This window comes from Moschus berezovskii, chromosome 19, assembly GCF_049115385.1.
Source record: "Moschus berezovskii isolate FMDL1 chromosome 19, NW_MosBer_1.0, whole genome shotgun sequence".
NCBI lineage: Eukaryota > Metazoa > Chordata > Mammalia > Artiodactyla > Moschidae > Moschus > Moschus berezovskii.
In genome coordinates this window covers 1,052,397-1,071,566 of record NC_142478.1, presented here as the reverse complement: position 1 = coordinate 1,071,566, position 19,170 = coordinate 1,052,397, and the positions used below count along the sequence as shown (strand labels likewise).

Genomic DNA, 19,170 nt, shown 5'->3' with positions numbered 1-19,170 from the left:
CCTGATTCAGAAACATACAAAAATAGAATAACAACGTCATAGCTAACTTATGATTTTAGCTTCACTTTCTGATAAGAGTGTTTCCCCTTTACCAGACATTACCAAAAGGAATCAGCATTGTCTATGAAAGGACCATTAGGAAACAAGTATGTTTTGCTCTTCCAACATTAATAACAGCAAATAATTCTCTATAAATATATAGTATGTACTACTAATCTTTTCTTCTTTCCTGCTACTAACTTTATATGCAGAGTACACCATGAGGAACGCTGGGCTGGATAAAGCACAAGCTGTAATCAAGATTGCCGGGAGAAATATTAATAACCTCAGATATGCAGATGACACCACCCTTATGGTAGGAAGGGAAGAGGAACTAAAAAGCCTCTTGATGAAAGTGAAAGAGGAGAGTGAAAAGGTTGGCTTGAAGCTCAACATTCAGAAAACTAAGATCATGGCATCTGGTCCCATCACTTCATGGGAAATAGATGGGGAAACAGTGGAAACAGTGTCAGACTTTATTTTTGGGGGCTCCAAAATCACTGCGGGTGCTGATTGCAGCCATGAAATTAAAAGACGCTTGCTTCTTGGAAGGAAAGTTATTACCAACCTAGATAGCATATTAAAAAGCAGAGACATTACTTTGCCAACCAAGGTCCATCTAGTGAAGGCTATGGTTTGTCCCGTGGTCATGTATGGATGTGAGAGTTGGACTGTGAAGAAAGCTGATGGCCGAAGAATTGATGCTTTTGAACTGTGGTGTTGGAGAGGACTCCTGAGAGTCCCTTGGACTGCAAGGAGATCCAACCAGTCCATTCTAAAGGCGATCAATCCCAGATGTTCATTGGAAGGACTGATGCTAAAGCTGAAACTGCAATACTTTGGCCACCTCATGCGACGAGTTGACTCACTGGAAAAGAGTCTGATGCTGGGAGGGATTGGGGGTGGGAGGAGACAGGGACAACAGAGAATGAGATGGCTGGATGGCATCACCGACTCAATGGACATGAGTTTGAGTGAACTCCGGGAGTTGGTGATGGACAGGGAGGCCTGGCGTGCTGTGATTCATGGGGTCGCGGAGAGTTGGACATGACTGAGCGACTGAACTGAACTGAACTGACTGAACTAATCTTTAAAGTGCTAAGTATCCTGCCTGTGACTTCCTAGCACCAAACTGATTTTTCCTCAAAATTGTTCAGTGCCTGGAATAGAGGGAAAGAGGGAGACTTACTGGAAATATATTCTAAGTCTCTTATAGAAAAGCATTTTGAAATATTATATTTTAGAAGTGTAGAATATTAAATTTATTTTAAAAGTATTCATACTATTATGTACAGGCTGTAAAATGCTATCAAGGGGCACTTCTGGGTAAATACTTTAAAATATATACGACATTTTGGCCGCTGCGAAACAGACTAAATAGCCTAAGCCATGAGTTCCGTTTTAGGCTTAACTGCAGGTGTATCTGGCGGTGGTGGTGATGCTGTTCATTCCTTAAGTTGTGTCCGACACTTTGTGACCCCGTGAACTGCAGCTCGCCAGGCTTCCCTGTCCTTCACTATCTTCCGATATATACTATCTAGTGTACAAATGGTTTATACATATTTAGGAAAAAATTCAGTATTCTTGCCGCAGTCTACAGCAGGGCACAGCAAACTTTCTCTGTAAGGTCATACAGCAGATATTTTAGGCTTTGTCAGCCACGTGGCTTTTGTTGCAACAACTCAGCTCTGCTGGTGTAGAGCAAAAGCAGATATCATTCAGTTCATTCGCTCAGTTCAGTTCAGTCGCTCAATCCTGTCCGACTCTTTCCGACCCCATGAATCACAGCACGCCAGGCCTCCCTGTCCATCACCAACTCCCGGAGTTCACTCAAACTCACGTCCATTGAGTCGGTGATGCCATCCAACCATCTCATTCTCTGTCGTCCCCTTGCCTCCTGCCCCCAATCCCTCCCAGCATCAGACTCTTTTCCAGTGAGTCAACTCTTCGCATGAGGTGGTCAAGGTATTAGAGTTTCGGCTTTACCACCAGTCCTTCCAATTAACACCCAGGACTGCTCTCCTTTAGGATGGACTGGTGGGATCTCCTTGCAATCCACGGGACTCTCAAGAGTCTTCTCCAACACCGCAGTTCAAAAGCATCAATTCTTTGGTTATCAGCTTTCTTCACAGTCCAACTCTCACATCCATACATGACCAATGGAAAAGCCATAGCCTTGACTAGATGGACCTTGGTTGGCACAGTAATGTCTCCGATTTTTAATATGCTACCTTGGTTGGTCATAGCTTTCCTTCCAAGGAGTAGGTGGCTTTTAATTTCATGGCTGCAATCAGCATCTGCAGTACTTTTGGAGCCCTCAAAAATACAGTCTGACACTGTTTCCACTGTTTCTCCATCTATTTCCCATGAAGTAAGGGGACCAGACGGAGAAGGCAATGGCAAGCCACTCCAGTACTACTGCCTAGACAATCCCATGGATGGAGGAGCCTGGTAGGCTGCAGTCCGTGGGGTCGCTAAGGGTCGGACACGACTGAGCGACTTCACTTTCACTTTTCACTTTCACACATTGGAGAAGGAAATGGCAACCCACTCCAGTGTTCTTGCCTGGAGAATCCCAGGGACGGGGGAGCCTGGTGGGCTTCCGTCTATGGGGTCACACAGAGTCGGACACTACTGAAGTGACTTAGCAGCAGCAGCAGCAAGGGGACCAGATGCCACGATCTTTGTTTTCAGAATGTTGAGCTTCAAGCCAACTTTTTCACTCTCCTCTTTCACTTTCACCAGGAGGCTTTTTACTTCCTCTTCACTGTCTGCCATAAGGGTGGTGCCATCTGCATATCTGAGGTTATTGATATTTCTCCCGGCAATCTTGATTCCAGCTTGTGCTTCATCCAGCCCAGCATTCCTCCTGATGTACTCTGCATAGAAGTTAAGTAAGCAGGGTGACAATATACAGCCTTGACGTACTCCTTTTCCTATTTGGAACCAGTCTGTTGTTCCATGTCCAGTTCTAACTGTTGCTTCCTGACCTGCATACAGATTTCTCAAGAGGGAGGTCAGGTGATCTGGTATTCCCATCTCTTTCAGAATTTCCCACAGTTTATTGTGTTCCACTCAGTCAAAGGCTTTGGCATAGTCAAGAAAGCAGAAATAGATGCTTTTCTGGAACTCTTTTCTTTTTCCATGATCTAGCAGATGCTGGTGATTTGGTCTCTGGTTCCTCTGCCTTTTCTAAAACCAGCTTGAACATCTGGAAGTTCACGGTTCACGTATTGCTCAAGCCCGGCTTGGAGAATTTTGAGCATGACTTTACTAGCGTGTGAGATGACTGCAACTGTGTGGTAGTTTGAGCATTCTTTGGCATTGCCTTTCTTTGGGATTGGAATGAAAACTGACCTTTTCCAGTCCTGTGGCCACTGCTGAGTTTTCCAAATTTCCTTGCATATTGACTGCAGCACTTTCACAGTATCATCTTTCAGGTTTTGAAAAAGCTCTACTGGAATTCCATCACCTCCACTAGCTTTGTTCATAGTGATGCTTTCTAAGGCCCACTTGACTTCACATTTCAGGATGTCTGGATCTAGGTGAATGATAACACCATCGTGGTTATCTGGGTCGTGAAGATCTTTTTTGTACAGTTCTTCTGTGTATTCTTGCCACCTCTTCTTAATATCTTCTTCTTCTGTTTGGTCCATACCATTTCTGTCCTTTATCAAGCCCATCTTTGCATGAAATATTCCCTTGGTATCTCTAATTTTCTTGAAGAGATCTCTTGTCTTTCCTATTCTGTTGTTTTCCTCTATTTCTTTGCATTGGTCGCTGAGGAAGGCTTTCTGAGCTCTCCTTGCTATTCTTTGGAACTCTGCATTCAGATGCTTGTATCTTTCCTTTTCTCCTTTGCTTTTTGCTTCTCTTCTTTTCGCAGCTATTTGTAAGCTATTTGCATTTCTTTTCCATGGGTATGGTCTTGATCCCTGTCACCTGTACAATGTCACGAACCTCCGTCTGGCACTCTATCAGATCTAGTCCCTTCAATCTATTTCTCACTTCCACTGTATAATCATAAGGGATTTGATTTAGGTCATATCTAGTGATTTTCCCTACTTTCTTCAATTTAAGTCTGAATTTGGCTAGTAGGACTTCATGATCAGAGCCACAGTCAGCTCCTGGTCTTGTTTTTGCTAAGTGTGTAGAGCTTCTCCATCTTTGGCTGCAAAGAATATAATCAGTCTGACTTCGGTGTTGACCATCTGGTGATGTCCATGTGTAGAGTCTTCTCTTGTGTTGTTGAAAGAGTGCGAGTGCTACGACCAGTGCATTCTCTTGGCAAAACTCTATTACCCTTTGCCCTGCTTCATTCTGTGCTCCAAGGCCAAATTTGCCTGTTACTCCAGGTGTTTCTTGACTTCCTACTTTTGCATTTCAGTCCCCTATAATCAAAAGGATATCTTTTTGGGGTGTTAGTTCTAAAAGGTCTTGTAGGTCTTCATAGAACCGTTCAAATTCGGCTTCTTCACTGTTACTGGTTGGGGCATAGGCTTGGATTACTGTAATACTGAATGGTTTGCCTTGGAAACGAACAGAGATCATTCTGTCGTTTTCGAGATTGCATCCAAGTACTGCCTTTTGGACTCTTTTGTTGACCATGATGGCTACTCCATTTCTTCTATGGCATTCCTGCCCACAGTAGTAGATACAAAGGTCATCTGAGTTAAATTCACCCATTCCAGTCCATCTTAGTTCACTGATTTCCGAGAATATCGACGTTCACTCTTGCCATCTCCTGTTTGACCACTTCCAATTTGCCCTGATTCATGGACCTAACATTCCAGGTTCCTATGCAATATTGTTCTTTACAGCATCGGACCTTGCTTCTATCACCAGTCACCTCCACAACTGGGTATTGATTTTCCTTTGGCTCTATCCCCTCATTCTTTCTGGAGTTATTTCTCCACTGATCTCCAGTAGCATATTGGGCACCTACCGACCCGGAGAGTTCCTCATTCAGTATCCTATCATTTTGCCTTCTCATACTGTTCAAGGGGTTCTCAAGGCAAGTATACTGAAGTGGTCTGCCATTCCCTTTTCCCAAGGACCACATATTCTGTCAGACCTCTCCACCATGACCCGCCTGTCTTGGGTGGCCCCACACGGCATGGCTTAGTTTCATTGAGCTAGACAAGGCTGTGGTCCGTGTGATCAGTCAGGTCCAATTCTTTGCAACCCCATGGACTGCAGCACCCCAGGCTTCCCTGTCCTTCACCAACTCCCAGAGCTTGTTCAAACTCATGTCTATCACGTCGGTGATGCCATCCAGCCATCTCATCCTCTGTCGTTCCCTTCTCCTCCCGCCTTCAATCTTTCCTGGCATCACAGTCTTTTCCAGTGAGTCTGTTCTTTGCTTCAGGTGACCGAAGTATTGGAGCTTCAGCTTCAGCATCAGTCCTTCCAGTTGAGTATTCAGGACTGATTTCCTTAAGGATTAACTGCTTTGATCTCCTTGCAGTCCAAGGGACTCTCAAGAGTCTTCTCCAGCACCACAGTTCAAAAGCATCAATTCCTAAGCTTTCTTTATAGTCCAACTTGCACACCCATACATGACTCTAGGAAAAACCATAGCTTTGAGCAGTGACCCCATAAGAGAGTTGACCCAGACTTGCCTGTGAGTGTCCAGGAGTCTCTGGCGGAGGGTTGAGTCAGCAGTGGCCTGCTGCAGGATGGGGAGGCGCTGAGCGTGCCAGTGCATGTAGGAGACCTTTTGAAGGAGGTCGCCGTTATCTTCATTACCTCCACCATGGTTTGGTCTCAGGTGAAACAACAGGGAGGGAACACAGCCCCACCCATCAACAGAAAATTGGGTTAAAGATTCACTGAGTATGGCCCCACCAATCGGAACAAGACCCAGTTTCCCCCACAGTCAGTCTCTCCCATCAGGAAGCTTCCATAAACCTCTTATCCTTATCTGTCAGAGGCTGGGCACAATGGAAACCACAATCACAGAAAAGCAGCCATAGACAATACATGAACAACGTGGAAGTGTTTCAGTATGACTTTGTTTGCAGGGGCATAATTGGGGCAGATTTGCTCTGTAGGTTTTAGTCTGCCAGCTTCTGAACTGTAGCAAGCATTGGTCTCTGTCACCTTTGATAATTCTTTCATTACAGTGGTTGGTGACCTATGGCACTTTTCTGTCCCATGGAAACTGTCACTGTTTCATTCTCGTTACTGCTTTCGAGGATCATCATTTTACTCTATCATATATTGGTATTAAAAATACTCAATAAAGTAAATTCTACGCATCACTATAGTAAAGATATGGCAATAAATCTTATTTCCAGTTGTCTCTGAAATCACACCACACCAGTTCAAGGAAAAATTTGAGTAGTTTATGGGAATAGTAAAATAGAAACAACATAATGTGATAGTCATAGAAGCTTCTTTACTAAGTATGTACTGTGCATCAGGTTCTGTCCTCAGTGAATGTATACATATCATCTCCTTTATTTCTCAAAATAACACAATAAGTTGTATTCTGCTTTACAAATGAGGAACTGAGTCTTATAATTAAATACAACTTATCTAGATTCTTACAGTAAGTGATAAAGCTAAGGTGTGAATTGTATTTATGATGCCGAAGACTACTAACCACCTACAGGATCATGTAGAATATGAAATCTTCCATTTTATTTCCTCTACCTGCCTGGCTGCTCAGTCGCTTCAGCTGTGTCTGACTCTTTGTGACCCCATGGACCACAGCCCGCCAGGCTCCTGTATCCATGGGAGTCTTCAGGTAAGAATTCTGGACTGGGTTGGGGATCTTCCCAAACCAGGGATTGAACCTGGGTCTCTTGCATCTTCTGCATTGCAGGCAGATTCTTTACTGCTGAGCCACTACGGAAACCCCTCTGCTGCTGCTGCTGCTGCTGCTAAGTCACTTCAGTAGTGTTCAACTCTGTGCGACCCCATAGACGGCAGCCCACCAAGCTCCCCTGTCCCTTGGATTCTCCAGGCAAGAACACTGGAGTGGGTTGCCATTTCCTTCTCCAATGCATGAAAGTGAAAGTGAAGTCGCTCAGTGTCCGACTCCTAGCGATCCCATGGACTGCAGCCTACCAGGCTCCTCCGTCCATGGGATTTTCCAGGCAAGAATACTGGAGTGGGTTGCCATTTCCTTCTCCAGAAACCCCTCTAGTGAATCACAAATATTTTATCAGTGATTTTATAAAATGTGTTAAGGTAATTTGGCTTCCCAGGTGGCACTAGTGGTAAAGAATCCACCTGCAGTGCAGGAGACGCAAGAGATATGGGTTCAGTCCCTGGGTCAGGAAGATTCCCTGGAGGAGGAAATGGCAACTCACTCCAAGATTCTTTCCTGAAAAATTCCATGGACAGAGGTGCCTGACAGGCTACAGTCCATGGGGTGGCAAAGAGTTTGACGTGACTGCACGCACTGTAACTGGTTAAGGTCACTGAGTTCATTCATATTGTTCAGGCTGTTAAAGAGCTAAGCAGTTTGTCTTAAAGTAGAGCATTAGGAAAATAAATATGCTCAGGTTTCTTCCGACAGTATGACTTCCGAAAATACGTCTGAGTAGGAGCGTCAGCAAAGTCCGAACCAGTTAAATCCGGAAAGAACTCACTATTTGAGATATCGCAGATCTTGCATGATTGAGGGGAGATCTCCAAAGAGTTCCCCACTTCAAAAATTATTATGAATTGGGACCAGCCCAATAAGGAGCTAGGGCTCATCAAGCAGGGGCTATTAGGTGGATGAGATGGGAAAGGTCACACAAGTGTGGTTGCTATTTATTTGAGAAAGGTGAGGCTTGGGCCAGTTGGTAAGTTGAGACAGGAAGCCAGGAACTCCCTCGCTAGCCTAAATCACCAGGCCCATAGGCTGACGTCTTTGCAGGTTAGCTGTGCCTCCTATCAATCAGCTAGAACGATATTTTCTCCAGGATTCCCACTAACTGATTCACCAAAAAGCTCAAAATACAAAGCCACCAAACACAAGAGAAAACAAGCCACTATGACTGAGTCACAGCATCAAACTTAGAACTGCAGATACTGAAACTGTCAAATACTGAATGACAGAATAGGTAAGTATGTAATGTTTATAGAAATAGGAAATATAGTCACAGGTTACCAATCTACAAGGAATTACTTGAAATAATAGATTAAAAAAATCTACAAACATAATTTTTTAAACGGAAACTCATTCGATAGAATTCCTGAATTATTTAATACGAAACAGCAATTCAGGCTGCTGTTTGAAGAGAAATTTCATGAACTGGTAGTAGGTGAAAATAAAACTATCAAGAATGTCATAAGAGAGACAAGGAAAATGTGAAAGTGATGTCGAGAGAAATGGAGGGCAGAATGAGAAGGTCGAATAGGAGTATACTGGGTTGGCCGAAAGATGGTATGGCTTTTCTGCACCTGAATGAACTTTGTGGCCAACCCAATAATTAGATTCCCAGGAGGGAGGGAATTGAGAGAATCTCAATATTTCAAGAGAGAATGACTACAAGTTTTCCACAACTGCTAAACACGTGAATTCACAGACCAAGGAGGTACTGTATACCACTAGCAGGAGAAGTACAAAGAAATACACATTTCAATGAAACTGCAGAACTCCAAGGACAGGAGTCATGAAAAACAGTCTCAGAAAAGAGGACAGACCTAAAAGAGACCAACGGTTAGAATGACAGCAGAGTCCTTAACAATACCAAAAGCCAAAAAACGATATATTTTAAATGTCAAGAGAAAAAAAAAAACTTTTCAACCAGAATTCTGTACCATGTAAAACTCTTGTGGGGATGCACAGCCAGATACCCTTCACAGAAGGACGAGCCTCTCAGCTGCAGGGAGCGGGGTCAGTAGACACCCTTCAGATGGAGAGCTGCCTTATCTGAGGTGGATAATTAGGACTTGACTCACAGGAAAATGTCACCCACGTACCAAACTGACCACTCATTCTCAAATTCCACCCCGTTACTCATCCATTTCCTTTTCTATATCCTCTCATCTAACTACCAATTGCTTATTCTTTGAAGTCGATATATATGTGTAGGTATATTTACCTAAGTCTATTTTATTTTACATAGCACTGAGATCAGTAACTATCCATCAAGCAATCTGGACTAGAGTGAGCACTGAGAAGCAGATATGTGTGCATATGTGTAATCTTACAGCCAAGATAACATGAGATGATGAGAAAACCACGGCCAAAATATAGTGCTAACGTGTACACTTAAACACTGACTGACGCAGACAGAAATATCCATGAGATGGCATGCCCAAATTATTTCTAAAGTTGCTTGACAGATTGATTTGTTTCCTCCCTCGTAGCTCAGTGATAAAAAATCTGACTGCCTGCCAATGCAGAAGACGTGGGTTCGATCCCCGGGTTGGGAAGATTCTCTGGAGAAGGACATGGCAACCCACGCCAGTATTCTTGCCTGGGAAATCCCACAGACAGGAGCCTGGCAGGCTACAGTCCATGGGGTTGCAAAGACCCCACACGACTCAGCAACTAAAGAACAACAGAGGGCTAGATACTGTCAAGGGATATACAGATATCTGTCAGCAAGTTCACATTCTCCAGAAACAGCAAACTCAGCTGAGGGAAAAACAAACTGTACCGAAAATAGGTCACACTCAAAGAATGTTTAAAAGCAATTAATTAGCTGCCATGGTATGGGAATTAAGCAGGACTTCAAGGATGAGTGTGACTTTAATTAAGCAGAAATAAGAAAGGCCATCACAGGAGGTCATACACGATCCCCTAGTTTCCATGACACTAAACTTTCATAGAGACCCTCATGTGTTTATAAGCATTTTCTCTGAATCACATGCTAGGCTATTCTTACTGGATTGTTTTCATTACTGTATCTTGTTCTTCTCCTAGCAGGGGACGACAGAGGATGAGATGGTCGGATGGCATCCCTGACTCGATGGACATGGGTTTGAGCAAGCTCCGGGAGTTGGTGATGGACAGGGAGGCCTGGCATGCTGTGGTCCATGGGGGTCACAAAGAGCTGGATATGACTGAGCAACTGAACTGATGATGACTGATGATCTTGTTCTTGGTATGTTCTTTTTGATTCAGCTTCAAGGAATTCCATCCTGCAGCTTTTTAATTACCACTACTTTATATTAAAGATTATAAGTTTTCTTACCTAAACTGGAATTTCATTTAGATTACAAAAGCTAAAATTCTACACTTAACTCCCTTCAGAAACTCTGCTCAATATGAACTCATAATTTGTACTACCATTTGCTCACCCTATTTATCTCCTGAGATATTTTCAGAGTAGCCAATCTGATCATTTGAAGTTCTATAACACTGATCATCTCTAACACGCACAGTTTTAATTATACGCTAGCTTGAACTATTTTTAATTGGTCATCATGTGTATGATAACCTTTCCCGTAAGGTTCTATTCTTCTGGGAAGCAGAAATTATACTTTAGCTTTCTTCTGTATATCTCTAAACACACAGAATGCCACATGCATAAGAGCTGTCGTATAACTGTTCATTCCTTATTGAAAAAGATGAGGCTAATAATGTCAAATATCAAATACTGCTGAAAGTCAGTTCATGGAGCCATGCTATGCTGTCACGTCAGTCATGTTCAATTCTTTGTGACCCCATGGCAGGCTCCTCTGTCCATGGGATTCTCCAGGCAAGAATGGGTTGCCATTTCGTTCTCCGGGGAATCTTCTCAACCCAGGGATCGAACTCATGTCTCTTACATCTCCTGCACTGGCAGGTGGGTTCTTTACCACTCATGCTAACTGGAGCTAGCAGTTCATGGAGACAGGTATTCTCAAAGATTCTCTGGTTTCCTCTCTCTCTATGAGTGTTTTAACTTAAGAGCTCTAGTTTTACTCTAGAAACTTCCCAACTGGACTTCCTTACAACCTCCTCTCCTATGCTGTTGTCAAAGTGATCTTCCTAAAACACAAACCTGATTTAATCACCCCAATGCTCAAAGTCTTTCAATAGTCTCTCATTGCTCTAGGGGAACAAATCCCGAGCTCCTCAGCATGTTTCATCTCCTTCAGTGGCCCTGGTACCTAAATGCCTTTCCGTCCTCCTTGCCTCTGCATGTGCTGTTTCCTTGTCTGAGATTTCCCACTGTCGCCTCTGTACCCTAGTCAAATCAGAGTACTACCTTGTTTGTGAACGAGACTTTCCACAGTGACTGAAAAGGCTTTCTTCTTTGGAATCCCAAAGCACACTGTGTATGATTTTATCGTACCTACTACTCTTTTGTCTTCCATCTCTGCGTTTCTAGCACCTAGAGGAACACTTTTCACTTAGGAGTGCTGAATGAAAGGAAAAGGCAGGAAAGAGAAAGGATCTTTGATGGTGGTTTAAAATCAGGTCATTGGTTATGTTAGCAGTTGGGGAAGAAGGTGAAAAAGACCAGAAATACAAAGAATGAAGGATGGAACTGGTAGAAAGGAAATATTCAAAATATTTCAAAAATCTCGCAAGGAAATAAAAAGAAATGGATACAAGAGAGAAAACACATCAAAGTTAGCAAACATGTAAAGGTAACGGATACAAGATAGAAAACATGTCAAAGGCGGCTCCTTTTCAAAACCTAGAGTCGCTGACCAAGTTAGAAGGCAAAAGCAAGCAAGTTGAGAGGACAAACAAGAAGGTCTAAAAAGAGAGTACGTCGAGGAATCGTATCCTACATGACAAGGACAGGGAAGACTGAAAGAAAGGCTGGAATGAGCCTGGAAGGATACAACACAGCCACGGAAACACAGAAGAGAGAATTTCAGGCATCATAATTTTCATTCTTTCAGTTTCCCAGGCTTGGAAATCTTTTAAAAAATTTCCTTTGGCACATTCCTTCTTTCCAACTGCTTTGAATCCATCACCAACTCCTATCTTTTCATTTCTTCTTTTTGAATATCTTTTAGATCAGCTATTACTCTCTTGGCACTGTCACTGTTCTTTCATAAACCTCCATCATCTCTTAACTGAATTACTGCAGAGCTCCTAAGAGGTTTCTAATTCTAGTGTCTCTGCCATCAAATATAACAAGAAGGCACATCCTGCCCTCTCTCAGACATTCTCTGTGAAGCTTTCTCCCACCTCCTCCCCACCAGATTTAATCACCCCCTCCTCGTCCATGCTATCAAACAGGGGTTGGCCAACTGTGCCCAGCTGGTCAAATCGGGCCCCTTCCTATTTTTGTAAACAATTTTACTGCAACACAGCCACTCCTACTTTGACTGCATACGGTCTATGGCTGCTTTCATGGTATTAACAGCAGAAATGAATGGTGGCAACAAAGACCATGTGACCCACAAAGCCTAAAGTTATTTATTAGGCTATTTCATTTATAATACAGTATTTATTATATTAGTTATTTTTCTCTTTACAGAAAAATTTGACAACCTCTGGACTATACCATGATATTCGCATTTTACTTTAATTATTACCTTATCCTATTGATAATAAAAGTTGATAACAGGCACTTACTGAGATGGGCACTGTTCTGAGCCATTAGGTTTATTATCTCATTTATGTTTTACAACATTGCTAAGGGACAGATATTATTACTATTACCATTTTACAGATGAGGAAACTGAGGCTTATTATTCTAGACCCCATGCTTTCAACTACAACACAAATAATGACTACCCTATTTTTCTTGAGCTTATTAAGAACAAAGATCATGTCTAAATCAGTTTTGTATCCCCAGAGACTCACACAGTGTCTGACATAGTAGGTATTCCATAATTGTTTGCTAAGTTAATCTCACTAAAATAACCACTTTTACTCTGCCTTCTCTCTCATGAGCAATGATTCCACGTTGCTTGCTGTATCGCGTCTAAACTCCTCTAGCTGGCATTAAGTCTGACCATAATCTGGGACAACTGAACCTAGCAAAGTTCAGAAAGGTCAATCAAGATCAACTCCTGTTTCAGAACTGGCTGCTTTTCCTTTGGACACCGTATGACTCGAACTCGGCACATGAGATAAACGAAGCTGCTGATAAAACTCACCTGCCATCACGGGACCTGTGGAGGTTGCCATGGTAGCTGCTCACGTTGCTGTGGACACTCCCTGTTGTGCTTCTCTGGTCATCCGCCACGGCCAGCTGAGTTGAAGGAGCATGTGTGGATATCCCTTGAGTGGAAGTTCCTCTTGATTTCCTTATGGTAGGAGTATCTGGATCCCTCAGGAGGGACTGAGCAAAGTCAGGTTCCTGGAGGACCTGTCGGCTGTCATTTACTATCCTAAATAACAAAATACTAAGTGTAAGATAGCAACCCTACAGACCAAACACAATACTTTGACAGACTGATGTTATTCTTCAAAAAAGAAAGCTCTCCAAACAATGTCTTTAGGACAGATATAAGGTAACGCTGTTAACAGAAGAGAGACTAACACAAAAATCTGTGTCAATCTGTCCCCTAAACTGGTATGATGGAAAGAGGTTCGTATTAGAATATGGAACTCACGATGTTAGTTCCAATTCTATCAATAAATATGTGACCTTAGGCAAGTCATTAACTCCTTTACTTAATTTTCCTCATCTATAAAATGAACGCATGCAATTTCATCATTTTTCAAAAGTCCCTTTCGGCTAAAGAAATTTATCATTCTTGAAGACACTGAAATATTGCAAAGGTCCTACTATAAAGTAAAAATAGTATTTTCTTGCATGGTTTATAGAAGCAGTGGAGGTCTCATCATGGCATAGACTCATTTTTTAATTTGTAAGAGCAGTTGTTTTTAGCTTACAAGTTGATTTTATGACAGAATCTGTTGTCTAGTGCTTGAATAAACCTGACCGTAACTAGAACAAAACATGAAAAATTAATTTAAGCAAACATACAACGAAGTCCCAGACATAATAAAGGCTTAGGAGGAAAAGAATTAAGGGGACGAATTATGTCCAGAGCTAAAGTCTTTAACTGCTATGACACGATTAAAAGCAGATAGGTGTTTATGTTGATGAACAAAATGGTAATTAAAGAGCCAATTAAACAGGTGCAAAGGTCAGTGTATCAGTTTGGGTAAATAAGTGACCATAAGAATCACAAAGTTAAAATGAGACAATATTATTTCAAAAAAAAAGCTCCGACACGTGAAGATTAGATCATCAACTGACAAAGTGCATACATTCTAAGTTTTCAAATTAGAAAAGAATCACTGCTGTTACTGCCATTGTTATTTTTTGAGCTGGGGTAGAAGAACTCAAAGACTAGTATTTGTTGAGTACTGTATAACGCCAAGCGTTTTACATATATTCTCTGTTAATCTTTCTTAATAATGGTTTTATTATGGAGACTAACTCCTGAACAGACACTTCTATGGGGGTGGAGATCCATCAAGAGTAAATACTGTGATCCCCATTTCATAGATGAAGAAACTGAGGTCACAAAGGATTAAAGAACTTTTCAAAAGTCATACAGCAGAACAACAGCTGGGGATCAAACTGACGTTTAAATGTTTCCAAGTGAATCATAAAGTAATGATACAACATAATGTTTACAGATGTCCTGAAAGTATCAAAAACTAGACAGAAGACAGAACAACTCAAACAAAGTTATTACCACATTTATTCTTCTGTCATCAATAGCCCTGTGTACATGTACACACATCCAAAGTTGCTTTGGACTGCTGAATTTATTTTCTAAACTTATTTTTTAAAATTGGTTCAAACTGATTTCTGGTCATTCCAAACATTTAATCCACCTTCAAATGGTGAAGGTCTGACTCCTCATTGTACATAAGAAAACGGGGGTCCAGAAAAATTAAGTGATATGACCCAGATAACTCCAAAACAAGATTTCTAAAAATACTTCAACCAGTGTCAGAATTATTAGCATCAGTTCAGTTCAGTCGCTCAGTCGCGTCCGACTCTTTGCGACCCCATGAATCACAGCACGCCAGGCCTCCCTGTCCATCACCAACTCCCGGAGTTCACTCAAACTCATGTCCATCGCATCGGTGATGCCATCCAGCCATCTCATTCTCTGTCATCCCCTTCTCCTCCTGCCCCCAATCCCTCCCAGAATCAGAGTCTTTTCCAGTGAGTCCACTCTTCGCATGAAGTGGCCAAAGTATTAAAGTTTCGGCTTTGGCATCAGTCCTTCCAATGAACACCCAGGACTGATCTCCTTTAGCATGGACCGGTTGGATCTCCTTGCATATGTGGTTCACTGAGAGAAGGACCACTAATTTGACTGTCATAATTTTAAAAGTCAGTCTTTCAACAGCACAGTATAACAGAGGGGTTAACAGTAAAGACTAGACACTAGAATCAGGCTGCTTGGGTTTGAATCTCAGTTCTACCACTCACCAGCTACTGAACCTTGGTTCTGTGTTCTGATCTGTAAAACGACAATCTTCCTCACAAGGTTGTCTAAAGGATTAAATATTTCGTGCTTAGAACAGTGCTTGGAGTATTAAGTGGACTCAGTTGATTGGACACCATTATTATGGTTACTCTCTAGTCATTTCTCAAAGGCTCAACCAGACAAACGCTACCAATGACTGTAGGCTGCTCACACTCTGCAGGAGTGACTCTCTAGCCCAGAGCACAGTCCCAGCAGGGAGGGTCACAATGATTTTACTGAGTCAGGGAAGTGGGTGGTCCATGGTTCCAGAAAACCAAATAGCAGGGTTTTGGGGAGGTCGAACCAGTTTCAAAAGGATTCTGGCCCAGTCAGGATCCCCCAAATAACCGGGATGAGTCCCCAAAAGGGCAGTGTTGGTTTAGTTTAGCCCCATCTCGAGTTTCTAACACAACAGAATTGCTGTGTGACAGAATGGCTTGTGTGTGGCCCAGAGGTGACCAGGATTGCTAATTCAAACCCTCTCCTTAGAATTATGTTTCACTGTGATTTTAAAATTTCAAAGAATACACAGATAAATCTCCCAAGTAAGGCTGTTCCACAGAAATCAAGGACTTTGTTTGTTTTGTTTGCTATTGACCCTGTGGCATCACCGAATAGTTGATGGCACAGAGTAACCACTCATTAAAGTCTTTCTGAAAGGATGAATTCCCAGAAAAGACATTTTTGTCATTGTTGAATTAACCTTTCCCCTTCTTTCCTTCTCGGCCCAATGAAATTGCATTTAAAGGAGAAATGCATTGTCCGATAACACTAGCAGTAGTCTCAGATACGGTAATAAGGAATGTATATTTTTAAATTGTGATTTTTACAGATTTCAGTCTAATCTGTGTAACAGAAGCTGCTAATTAGTGATAACTGAGAAAACACAAGATTCTGATAATGTGGTAATTTAAGATCTATTTTAAAAGTACATTAACCCATACAAAACACAATAACATTTTACATATAATCTTAAGACTTTTATAGAAATTCATTTTCCCAAGATTTACTTTCCATGTAACTTAGGTTAAATAAAATCATAAGAATATGGATTCCCCTCACTTAGAATCTGTGACAATTCAAATAAGTATAAATATTAGCTTTATACTTAGTAAAAAGTCTGAAGTCACCCCTTCCTTTGTGAATACTGCAGGGTCTTCTTTTATTCTATTAAGTAAGCTGTCAAAAAATGAAAGATTCCTCAAATATGGCCAAATCTTATATTTTACCGTGACTCTCTAATATGGAATTTGGCCAACTATGAATTAAAATAACATCTTTAACATATTTCATTTTATCTGCTCATATCATTTCACTATTTTGGCTTTAATGTGTATGACTTAGAATAAAATAACATGCTATCCCTTTAAATATTTTATGGTGCAACTTGGAAGAACAATGGACAACTGGAAACGGAAATCTAATACTGGGTGACTTTAGCCAAAGCACCGAGCCTCTCTGTGCATGTTTCCACATCTTTAACACAGAGATGATAACACTAGTCATCACAGAAATGTCAAAAACATCAAAGAAAAATATATATATGTATGTGTGTATATATATATAAGCATTCATTTGTTTTTAATTTTAAGATTATAATTTCCAGTTTTTTTTAAAAAAGATTGGCTTCCCCTCAAATATTCTGAATTAGTAAGGAACAGGCCTTAAGCCTGCTTCTACTTGGCTATCTTTTCTGAGTACGTTTCTAGGTTGAAGATTTAATCATACCTGGTGGCAGCTGAGGTTATAATCTAGTTGGAATATTTCCTCCAAATCCAAATTGTTTCAACATAGGAAACACACACACACACAATTATGTAAGTGTGAAGCCTGTGAACACCACGATAATTTACTTCAACTTACTCTTATTTCCTATGATCGTGAAGAAAAACTGGCCTATTCAAACCAAGTCTTTTTGCTTCCAACGCAAAAAATGGAAGGAATACCAACGATGAGAGCCATCAGGTATTTCATCAGAAAGGGAATCAGATCTGGACGACTCATTTGAGTAACCTACAAGAAGGGAAAGAAGAATACTTTAAATATATACATAGAAACTTCTCTTCAAGACCACTGTAAAATCTTTAAATAAATAGTAAAATAATTATACAAGTCTGACGTCTGCACTTACACAGTCCGATCATTTTCTCGTTACATGTAAAAGATATACTGCTAAAAATCTGACAATGACTATACATTCTATATTCTATAGCCTGAGTTCTATACTTTTCTTGCTAGCCAATGGTCAGTTCAGTTCAGTTCAGCGGCTCAGTCGAGTCCTACTCTCTGCAATCCCATGAACCACAGCACGCCAGGCCTCCCTGTCCATCACCAACTCCCGGAGTTCACTCAAACTCATGTCCATCGAGTCGGTGATGCCATCCAGCCATCTCATTCTCTGTCGTCCACTTCTCCTCCTGCCCCCAATCCCTCCCAGCATCAGAGTCTTTTCCACTGAGTCAACTCTTTGCATGAGGTGGCCCAAGTATTGGAGCTTCCACTTCAACATCAGTCCTTCCAATGAACACCCAGGACTGATCTCCTTTAGAATGGACTGGTTGGATCTCCTTGCAGTTCAAGGGACTCTCAAGAGTCTTCTCCAACACCACAGTTCAAAAGAATCAATTCTTCGGCGATCAGCTTTCTTCACAGTCCAACTCTCACATCCATACATGACCACGGGAAAAACCATAGCCTTGAACAGACGGACTTTTGTTGGCAAAGTAACATCTCTGCTTTTTAATATGCTAAGAAGGTTGGTCGTAACTTTCCTTCAAAGGAGTAAGCGGTTTTTAATTTCATGGCTGCAGTCAAGATCTCAGTGATTTTGGAGCCCAAAAAAATAAAGTCTGACACTGTTTCCACTGTTTCTCCATCTACTTCCCATGAAGTGATGGGACCAGATGCCATGATCTTAGTTTTCTGAATGCTGAGCTTCAAGCCAACTTTTTCACTCTCTTCTTTCACTTTCATCAAGAGGCTCTAGAGTTCCTCTTCACTTTCTGCCATAAGGGTAGTGTCATCTGCATATCTGAGGTTATTGTTATTTCTCCTGACAATCTTGATTCCAGCTTGTGCTTCTTCCAGCGCAGCGTTCCTCATGATGTCCTCTGCATAGAAGTTAAATAAGCAGGGTGACATTATACAGCCTTGATGTACTCCTTTTCCTATTTGGAACCTGTCTCTTGTTCCAAGTCCAGTTCTAACTGTTGCTTCGGGACCTGCACACAGGTTTCTCAACAGGCAGGTCAGGTGGTCTGGTATTCCCATCTCTTTCAGAACTTTCCACAGTTTATTGTGATTCACACAGTCAAAGGCTTTGGCATAGTCAAGAAAGCAGAAATCAATGTTTTTCTGGAACTCTCTTGCTTTTTCCATGATCCAGCGGATGTTGGCAATTTGGTCTCTGCTTCCTCTGCCTTTTCTAAAACCAGCTTGAACACCTGCAAGTTCACGGTTCACGTATTGCTGAAGCTTAGCCTGGAGAATCTTCTATACAGGCATTCTCAAAGATATTGTAGTCTGGTTCCATACCACCACAATAAACAAATACCACAATAATGTGAGTCATGGGGATTATTTTCTTTCCCAGTAGTATCTACTCCTAAGAGTCATATAATAACAATGCTCATATCTAAGTTAAAAAATAGTTTATTGCTAAAAAATGCTACCCATCACCGAAGCCTTCAAGTGACTCATACTGTTTTCGTTGTGGAGGGTCTTGCCTCGATGCTGAAGGCTGCTGACTGATCGGGGTGGTTTCTGTAGGCTAGGATGACTGTGGCAACTTCT

The 19,170-nt window shown here is 41.6% G+C and overlaps 1 protein-coding gene across 1 annotated transcript in view; it reads right to left on the bottom strand.

Annotated features, from left to right (window-relative positions):
* The window catches only part of LOC129538938 (ankyrin repeat domain-containing protein 26-like), a 129,760-nt gene extending 112,348 nt beyond the window's left edge, over positions 1–17,412 (bottom strand). The window contains 2 exon segments of the mRNA XM_088827883.1: positions 13,036–13,269; positions 17,242–17,412. The gene's annotated coding sequence lies outside the window, so the exon portion shown is untranslated.
* Between the last annotated feature and the right edge of the window lie 1,758 nt (positions 17,413–19,170).